This window comes from Lissotriton helveticus, chromosome 10 (assembly GCF_964261635.1).
Source record: "Lissotriton helveticus chromosome 10, aLisHel1.1, whole genome shotgun sequence".
NCBI lineage: Eukaryota > Metazoa > Chordata > Amphibia > Caudata > Salamandridae > Lissotriton > Lissotriton helveticus.
The window spans coordinates 1,062,865,088-1,062,875,859 of NC_136071.1; positions in this window are offsets into that span (position 1 = coordinate 1,062,865,088).

Here is a 10,772-nt window from a genome sequence, read left to right on the forward strand (position 1 = left end):
GGAGGAAGGGTTTAAGTTTCCTCAAGATATTTATTTGGAAGTCCGCTCCCTTAGTTGCCTTACTTATATGCTGCTGCATGTTGAGATTGGCGTCAAGTGTTATGCCTAAGGATTTTGCTGAATCCACGATGGTTGGTTGGACATTAAGTGCAGTTAGGTGTTTAAGCCAGGTTTGAGTGGTAGCGATTTTCGCGGGGGGTGAGATCAGAGGGAACTCAGTTTTCATAGCATTGAGTTTGAGGTGGTTATCGGCCAGCCAGGATTGGGTGCTTCTGATCGTTGAGTTCAGACGCATAATGTCATTGGGGGATTGTAGTTTGAGATATAGCTGAGTGTCATCGGCGTACATGTGAAAGTTTACATTGGATGCTTGTAGCAAGGTGGTGAGAGGTTCCATAACTAGGTTGAACAAAGTTGGGGATAGGCAGGATCCTTGGGGGACACCTAACGCAACAGGTACTGGAGAGGACATCAAGTTGTTGCTCTTGAATTTCTGAGACCTGTTGTGTAGAAAGGAGGTGAACCTTGCTTCCAAAAAATCCAGAAACAACAAGAAGAAAAGAAGAAGAAGGACTGAACAGCTGCGCAGCCACCTAACAAGAGGATGACGCCCACTGACTTGGCCCCAGCCCTACAGGCCTGTCTCCCCTCAAACCAGCTCCTGCAAAATCCCGGTGTGTCATACAATCAATAATCAACCCATGGAGACCTAGAGGCCACACAGGTGACTCATCCCAGTGTGTCCTGCAGCCAGCAACCTCGAAAACCCCGGAGGACCTGCTTGCCTTCACTTCCTAAGACTGCTTCTCCCGTGAACACCGGATTTGTTCAAACAGCAACCACTGTCAGCAACCAGAAACCGTGAATCCAGCCCACTCTGCACCCGCCGAACCCGTCCCGAGCTCAAGTGGAAAAACACGCTGAGGATATCTCCCCACAGATCCTGACCCGAGATCCGGTGACCCCTGACCTGCCTCAAGCTTCAGCCAACACCTGTAGTCTAAATCCAGAAGGCCACCTAACCACGACCAGGTGCTGGTAAGAAGATCCGACCCCAAAAGGCACCCCTGCACCCGACCCCCACAGCCTTGTGTGCCCAAACCAACGGTGCCTAACCAATCCTTAACTTCCCAACTTACCTCCCAAAGTGGTGGTCGCACCCAGAAGGCCTTCTTCTCCCTTCCTACAGTGCTTTTGCAAACCGGAGGTTCTCCGTGGAAAACAATAGGGGCACCCAACATCAAAACAGCACTCTGCATCTGGTTGCCTCAGTGCCGCAGAGGATGCACCTTTTTTGCTACTTTGTTTCCCCAATTTCCTGACCTAAACCCTAGGAGCTTAGCTCCCACAACCCAGTGGCCTGCTTGCCAGCAGCCACCAACCGGAGGCCCCCTATCCCCCTTTGGATAGCATTGGGCCTCAACACTCTGCACCCAGCTGCCCTAGTGCCGCTGAGGGTGTAACAAGAGTGCATCACTGACACTAGGGGACCCTGAGTCTAACCCCAAAACCTTAACTCCCACAGTCGATAACTTACCTGTGAACCGATAACCTGTTTTTCCTCCATAGGATAACATTGACAGTTTTCTTCCAAAAAGTTTCCATGTGGAGTTTTGAAATCTAAAAATATTCTTTAAAAATCACATGAATAAGCAAAACGTATTTACTTACCTGTTTGCAGGAAATGTCCCAGTGCTGAAACTAGGTATCCAGCACTAAATTAGAAAAGTAACGTAAGAAGTAACTTACCTGTAATTTACTGAAAAAGCCTATTCGTTTCAAAGTACTGTATTTGCTAAGTATTGCAACCTACTGCATCCCCTGTAAATCAAACTAAATTCAATTCCTATTGCATTTTCAAAATGCTCTACGTTCAACAACTTATTCCTGTAAAGTATTTAATGCTTACCTGTGCCAGGCTTACTTGGCTCTAAAATAACATAACAGTATATTTTTTTTACAAAAACAGAGTTCAGTTCTTGAGTGTGTGAATTCATTTGCTGACTAAGTGTGTACATCAAATGCTTAACTCTGTCCTCTGATACTGCCTTACTGCTTGACCACTCTACCACAAATAGAAAGTATGGTTCTATCTAACTTTAACCTCTGCCTACCTCTGGGGTCACCTGGACTCTATACACACTATACCTCATTTTGGCCAGTTTCCTACATTGGTGGATCAGCGGTGGGATATACAATTTCTTCGTTACCACCCGATCACACAACAGAACTCTTAAATTGCCTTTAGAATTCAGATTTTTTCAAATTGGCATTTTTGCAAAACTGCTAAAAGTCTTGTTAGGGCCTTGCTTTAGTCCCTTTAGAATTTTAGAAAATAAAAAGTCACTTTAGTCAAAGGTAGAGGGATTAGAACTTTTTAATTAGAATGTCTCAAAAACAGAACCCAGCTATTAGTGAAGATAACCATAATAACATACAGGACATGATTGAGGAGCTTGACCTCACCCCTTACCTTCACTTGTCTTTCAAGGAAGCAAGGTCCTTATGTAAAATTAAAAATATGCCAATGGGTCCTCATCCAATCAAACAAAAGCTACATGAGCTGTTGGCTGAATATTCAAAGGCCCACCCCTCTGAAAATGGTGATGACTAGTCAGAGGGAGAAGGAGATGAGGAGGATGGAGAAGGGTACCCACCTCCCCCCTTCCTATGTTGCCCTGCGCGCCGATCGTTCGGCGGGCAGGGTTGGAGGTGGTGTGGCGTTAATCGCTCGGTCTGAATTGAATTTTCTAACCCTCCCCTCTCCCCCCATCCCCCACACTGAGTTCCTTGTAGCCCGCTCCCTCTCCTTCTCTCCCCCTATTACTTTACTTCTAATGTATCGCCCACCCCAGTCTTCGTCTCTGTTCTTACCGGCATTTCAAGACCTGCTGGCCAATTTGGTGGTCAACTACGCCTCGGTTCTGGTGCTAGGGGATTTTAATTACTGGCCCTCGGACCCTTCTGAGTGCACCGCTTCGAAAGAGTTCACAGAATCTCTTTATTCCCTGAACTTTGTCCCGCACATAACCATCCCCACTCATTCGCACGGTCACATACTTGACCAGGTTTGGTCCCTCAATCTTCCAGTCTCCTCGGTGACTATATCTCCCTGTCCCTGGTCCGACCATGCCCTTATTGCTTTTTCCATCTCTTCCAACCCTGTATCCAAAGCCCCACACGCCAAAAATACCTGGGCGCGGAATTGGAACAGAGTCGATTTCCTTTCCTTGTCCTCTCTGCTTCGGAATTCCACTCCAACCCTTTCTGGTCTTTCATCCGACTCCCAAGCCAACGCTATTAATACCTGGCTGACTGGAGGTTGTGACTCAGTGGCTCCCCTGCGTCGCATTTCCATCCGGCGACCCAAGGATTCCAACAGGTGGTTTAACGACCACCTAAAAGAGCTAAAACTGACCGCTAGACAGGCAGAGAGGCAGTGGAGAAAAAGTTACCACCCCTCACTAAAAACCCTCTATCTTACATCACTTGCCGTATATAAAACTGCAATTCTCTCCGCCAAAACCTCCTATTTTTCTACAAAAATAATGTCAGCCGAGAACAAACCTAGGGAAATATTCGGTATAGTGAATGACCTGGCCTATTCCGATAGAGTTTCACCCCAAATCCCCCCATCTCAGTCACTATGCGACCAACTCAATATTTACTTCTTGGAGAAGATCGATACCATCAAGGCCAACATTCCCCCTCCTTCGCCTGCCTTTGTTGATCCCTCCCCTCCCACTGTTCAATGTCTTCTTACCTCCATCCCCCCCCTTACTGAGGCAAGATTCCGGGAGATACTCCCCAAAGTAAAGTCGGGTTCTCCGGCAGACATCTGTCCGGCACGAATCCTGCTACAAATTTATTCCTCTTGCCCTGAATCCCCCATTACTTTCCTCAACAACTCCCTTGCGCAGGGAGTAGTGACCCCTGCGCTCAAATCAGCCACCATAGTGCCTATCTTAAAAAAGCCTGGCGTTGACCCGTCCATCTCAGCCAATTACCGCCCCATTTCCTTGCTGCCCTATCTGGGCAAGGTGCTGGAACGCCATGTCACCGCAGTATTCAGCGCCCACGTAGAGGTTAATGGGGGACTGGCCTCCCGCCAGGCCGGCTTTCGCCCCAGGCACTCGACCGAATCAGTTGTGGTCTCGGTCCTGGACAACCTCAGGAAGGGTATGGATAATAACAAACATCAGGCGCTGGTACTCCTCGATCTCTCCGCCGCCTTTGACACGGTGGACCACACTATCTTACTGTCCCGTGTCAAGGCGGCAGGAATTGAGGGTTCAGCCCTGATCTGGCTTTCCTCCTTCCTGAGGGACCGTACCCAGGCGGTTCGGCTAGGAGACTTCACGACCACTCCACTCCCTGTCACCTGTGGTGTTCCCCAGGGCTCCTCTCTTTCCCCTCTACTATTCAATCTTTATATCTCTCCTCTTATTTACGCTCTTCAGCAGCTGGAGGTCACCGTGTACAATTATGCCGATGACCTCCAGCTTATCTTTGACCTGTCTTCTTCTCCTCTCTCTGTCTCCAACTTCCAGTCTTCTATGACATTCATCAGGGACTGGATGAACCACAACCATCTCAAATTGAACCCGGATAAAACCGAGTTGGTTCTCACCGGTGGTTCTTCCAGTCCCTGGAATTCTCTCTTCTGGCCCCCCTCTCTTGGTCCCTCCCCCACTCCTTCAACCTCGGTCAAAACACTGGGTGTTAAAATGAACAACCAGCTCACCCTTCATTCACAAATCAGCGCTGTAGTCTCCTCCTGCTTCCTCACCCTCCGAACCATCCGCACTGTTTCCCGTTTTTTTTCCCCCCAGGCACTCAAGTTGATCATGGCCGCACTGGTGATATCGCGGCTGGACTATGCCAATGCCCTTTACAACGGCATCCCAGCATACAGCCTGCGGAGGCTCCAGATGGTCCAGAACCAGGCGGCCCGGTTGGTCTTTGGTCTCCCACGATATCATCACTCCACACCGCTCCTCAGGGAGCTTCACTGGCTTCCTGTTAAGGAACGTTCCCTTTTTAAGACCGGCTGCATGGTCTTCCAGGCCCGCCAAGGCACTGCCCCTGCCTTCATCTCCTCGTTAATAAAAGAATACGTCCCCACTAGAGAGCTTCGCTCTTCTTCCAAATCTCTCTTTCAAATCCCACGTTTCAAACGTAAAAAGTGGGGTGGAACCAACTTTTCTACCTTAGCCCCCACGTTCTGGAACTCCCTTCCTGATCACCTTCATTTTGCCACCCACTATCTTTCTTTTCGTAAAGACCTAAAAACGTTCCTTTTCAAACAGGCCTTCTCTGTGTAATTTCCCTTCTTCTCAACGACAGGTTAATTTTGCCTCTGTTGCCGAACTCTCCACTAGCGCCAAGAAAACGTACGGTGCACGCTGCGCTCTATAAATGTTTTAAATTAGAAATTAGAAATTAGCAAGGCTGGCCAAAAAACTGAATCTAGAGTCCAGACTCCTAACTCTGGAGAAAGAAAGAAAAGAGAAGGGTTTAGCACCCATCAATGGTGGCAACAATGAAAATAATAAGGATAAAGAGCAATCTTATGATCCTATAATCCCCAGAGGGATTGTCCCTAAATATGAGGAGGTTTATGACATCACTAAATGGTTCACAGCCTTTGAGAGGGCTTGTGACATGAGAAGGATTAAGAAACCTCTCTGGGGGGCACTACTGTGGGGACTGTTCTCTGGTAACTGCAGAGACAGACTCCTGACCCTTTTTGGGCCAGATGCTGGTTCTTATGACCTCATGAAGAGAACTCTGATTGAGGGATTTGAACTCACAACTGAGGAGTACATAATTAGATTCAGGGGGGCTCACAAATCCCAAAAACTGTCCTGGATTGATTTTCTAGACTACTCAGTAAAGACACTAGATGGTTGGCTAACTGGACACAATGTGCATGGCTTTACTGGAATTTACAACTTGTTGATGAAGGAACATATTTTAAGTAATTGCACGAATGAAAAGTTACGTCAGCATTTGGTAGACCTGGGTCTAATTCCTCCCCAATAATTGGGAAAAAAAGGCAGATCACTGGGTCAAGACTAGAGTGACTAAGACAACCACTAGGGGTGACCAAAAGAATGGGGTTACAAAACCTCCCCAGGGGAAAGGTGGTGAGAATCCCCAAGATAAAATGTCTGAGTCTTCTAAAGGGCCCCAAAAACCTGCAAGGCGGGTCAAAAGTCTTCCCTATCTGGTCCTAGATTCAGTGGGAAGAACTTTGATCCTGCAAAGGCCTGATGTAACAACTGTAGAAAGTTAGGAAACTTAACTGGAGACAATGCATGCCCTAGCAAAAAGGCCCTATTCCTACAGCTACTCCTGGTGTAGCAAGTCTCCAGATGGGATCAAAAGTGTGCTCAGAGCAAATCAGGTTGTACACTGAAGCAGTTCTAGTTTCAGAGGGGGAAGTTAAGATTGCCACTATAGCTGTGTGGCCACCCAACTTAAAGAAGTACTTACAGTATCCTTGGATTAATGAAACTAGGATAGAGGCTCTGAGGGATACAGGTGCCAGTGTCACTAAGGTGAGAGACACACTGGTTTCCATTGAGCAATACTTGATTGGGCGTACTTAACCAGTCACCAATGCTGACAGTGTTCCCACTAACCATGCAATGGCTATGGTGACATTAGGCTGGGGGGGGTGGTACTGGCCTGAAACAGGCAGTGGTCTCTCCAAATCTACCAGCTGCATGTCTGCTTGGCAATGGCCTGGAAACCTCAGCCTGGGCTGAGGTTGAACTAAAAACCATGTGGCAATGCTGGATATCCCTGAATTGGTGTGTGTAAAAACAAGAGCTGAGAGCAAAAGGCAGGGTTAAAAAGAAGTGTTGGCGCCTGAAAGTATGGCCCAACCTTCCAAGAGAAAAGGTAAGAAGACTGGGGAACCAGCTTCTGTTCAGCAAAAAGGATCAGGACCCCTCTCCTTAGGGAGAGGACTCGGGCACCCCAGAGGGAACTGAGCCTATGGAGCCCGACCCTTACCAGGTTGAACTCTTGAACCCATGGGGACCCTCTAGGGAAGAGCTGTGCCAGGGGCACCAAGACTGTCCCACTCTTGAAAGCCTGAGGCAGCAAGCCGCTTCAGAAGCAAAGTTAGATGTCAGTGGTACCCGCAGAGCTTATTGGGAAGAAGGATTACTGTACACTGAGGCAAGAGACCCCAAACCTGAAGCCACCAGGAGAGTGGTAGTGCCACAGAGGTACAGGGAGTTCCTCTGAACTTTAGCTCATGATAACCCCCTAGCTGGGCATCTGGGCCAAACCAAGACTTGGGAAAGGCTAGTTAGCCACTGTAGGAGAGTAGGATCTGCTCTTAAGGTTACCCCCACTTTTTAGCTGATGTTTCACTGTTTTTCAACTTTAGTCTGGCTGGGGCCCTGCTTTCCAGGTCCCTAGCCTAGCTGCTTCCTCTCTAAATTGATTCCTAGTACTTTAGGTACACTCCAGTTTGGTTACTGGGGTACCCTTGTGAGTCCCTAGTATATGGTAAACCAGGTACTAAGGGCATAGGTACACCAGAGTCCTACCAGGGGCTGCAGCAAGTATTATGCCACCCCTGGGAAGCCTTCCAAAATGACACCACAGAAATGCTACTGCAGCCTGGGTAAGGTGGTGCATGCACCCCTTACTTAGATATAGGTTACCTATATCTACCTTAAATCACTACACATATAAACCTATTGCATGCATTATCAATCCTGAAGGCAGGGTGCTTGGTTTTGTGTGAGAGGGTGCCCATGCATGAGCAGGGCCCCTCTGCAGCCTTCGGAACCTATTCTCTAGGGGTGTTCTGTGATGCGGCCAGACCATATACTCTTAAGTGCATTATAACCTTGCCGTAAATGCTAACTTTGGAATGGCTGCACAGAAACATGTCGTATTTGAGTCATACCCCGCCGCCAGTCCTGGCGGCGGGAGTATGATTCCACCCTTCTAGAGGGAGAGACATGTACACACTGGTATACCCGGTACCAGTTTAAAAGAGCCCTGGCATCACAAAATGGATTCTGCAGCCTCAGACACGAGTCTGGCTTCCTGCTGCTGGACGAAACTCCGGCAGGAGAGGCCTGGACAATAGGTTTCCTGTCAAAGGGAGGTGTAATCACCTCCCAGACAGGCCTTAGTGGATTGGGGCTGGGTGGGAGCACTCCAAGAGTGCTTTGAAGTCTGCACTGGTGGCACATTTGGTGTCCCTATGCATAGCCCAGTTCAAACCGGTTGCAGGGGCTACCAGCCCCTGATCTGGTGCAAAACTGGACAAAGGAAATGGGTGTAGCCACCCCTCTTTCCAAACCCTCCCACCATAGGTGGGTCCCCAGAGTTAGTCCAACCCCTTCCTTGGGTATAAGAAGGGAACCCCTGACTACAGGACTTTAGATTACACCTGGACGAAACTCTGCTATAGATATCCTGGAACTTCGACGATCTACACAACTAGATGACTGAAGAATCTCCCTTGGAGTAAAGGAGTTACTCCCCTGCTTGGCAGGCACCAAAGACGCATCTGACCGGTCTGCATCTCCGAAGCTTCTGATGGACTCCGAAGTAATTGCAGCCCAGGACGTGGATTTCCAGACTTATCTGAGGCCGTCCTGAGTCCCCAGCAAAGCTGAAACCTGCAGCCCTCATGAGTACCGTTGAACCGGAACCCCTGGACACCGTGCACATTTGCAAGTACATTAGCTTCTCGACATCCCTTGTGACTGTACACTGGGTTACTTGTAGCCCAGACCTCGCGCACTTTTTCCACTGAAGATTGCTGGCCCACACTCCATGATTGTTCCGTGAGCCGGCCCTTTGTGTTTTCGCTTTAGGTACCTTTGCGATCCCTGGTCCGTTGACTGGTGGGTCCCTGAGAAGGCAACTTTGAGTTTCATTGGGTTTCCCTGGCTACTCCAGATGTGCCCTGACTCTCCACCACTTTGTGAGTCCCCCGGACCTTGCTGGTCCGCACCAAAGCATTTCTCCACTTTCTGCGTGGGTTGCTGTTGCCAAGGTTTGTTTGTTCCAAACCGGCCATCGATGCCACAGCACTCGACACCCTTTGTGGGACAGCTGGAATCCAGCTCCTGGTTGTTCACGTCTCCTGGTCCTCATGGCTGCAGAGTCAAGCTTCACATCTTCAACCAGAAATCTCCCGAAATCAGTGGGCATTCGTCTATCGTGCCCCTGGCCATTGGCAAGTGACCCAGACTCTGTCCCCTCTGTTTTCAGGTTCTTCTCATCTTCGATCCAGGCTTGGATCACACCGGACACTTTCCTCTTCGACGGCAGCAGCACTTTGCAGCAGATCGCCATTGAAATCAACAATGATTCCCGACACCAAAAGATGCCTATGCTCCCGGCTTCTCTTGGTGAGGTAACTCGAGTACTCCGGTGCTCCTGTGGGTGTTAGCCCTGAAACCCTTAAGTCTAAAGGGGTTTGCTCAAAGTCCTCTCCTAAGTGTCCTCAATCTTTAAATTTCCAACTGTGACTTTCTGCATTGAAGTTAATGGCGATTCGCGGCTGTGTTCTCACACTGCATGCGTCCTCCGTGAGTCCCCTGTGTTACTACCTTGGGTGGTCCCTTGTGGCCCCAGCACTTCTACAGGCTCTAGGCCTTGTGTCTAGTCAAGTCGTGGTTCTCATACCACTTTCTTAATATATGATTTGGTACGGCCCTAGGGCTCAACGTATATTGTGCTAATTTACTGTGTGATATTAAGTGTAACGTATGTGCTTTGACCTCTAGCCTCATAAAGAGACTAGTAGGGTGTTGTTAGAATAAATACATATATTTTATATATATATATATATACTGGGTGTGGTTCTCCTTTCATTTGGTCATTCAAGAGATTATAGACTGGTAAAACAAGCTGATTTACATTCCTTCAAGACTTAGCCTGAAGGCTGCTCTCCATAGCTACCACTAGGATAGCTTTCAAATAAGGTTGTATTAAACCTATCACCTCTAAGGGATTGTTTGGACTGGTGCAAGGTGTCCACTATAACTAGTGGACAGCATATGCCAGGCCAACTTCTCACAGCCACTTTTACTAGCCCCAGATGCACCAAAAGGTGAAGGAGTTTATCAACTCCTGTGTTACCTGTCAAGCCAGTGGCAAGGCAGATGGCCACCCTAAAGCCCCCCTGATACCACTGCCTGTGGTGGGGGATCCATTTGAAAGGGTAGGTGTGGACATAGTGGGTCCACTTGAATCCACCACAGCATGAGGGAAACCTCCATTCTAGTGGTAGTGGATCACACCACTAGGTACCCTGAAGCAATTCCCCTTAGGACTACTACAGCTCCTGCAGTAGCCACGGCCCTCATTGGTGTCTTCAACAGGTTGTTTCCTAAGGAGGAGGTTTCAGATAGAGGTTGCAACTTCATTTCTGCTTACCTCAAACACATGTGGAAAGAGTGTTGAGTACAGTACAAGTTTACTACACCCTATCACCCACAAACCAATGGCCTTGTGGAGAGATTCAACAAGACATTGAAATGTATGATTATGGCACTTCCTGAGAAACTTACAAGGAGAAGGGATGTCCTCTTACCATGCCTGATTTTCACTTACAGAGAAGTGCCACTGAAAGGAGTAGGGTTTCCCCCCTTTGAACTTCTGTTTGGCTATCCTGTGAGGGGACCACTCTGTCTTGTAAAAGAGGGTTGGGAGAAGCCTCCCCAATAACCCAAACAAAACATTGTGGACTATGGGCTTGGCCTAAGGTCCACAATGGCTGAGTA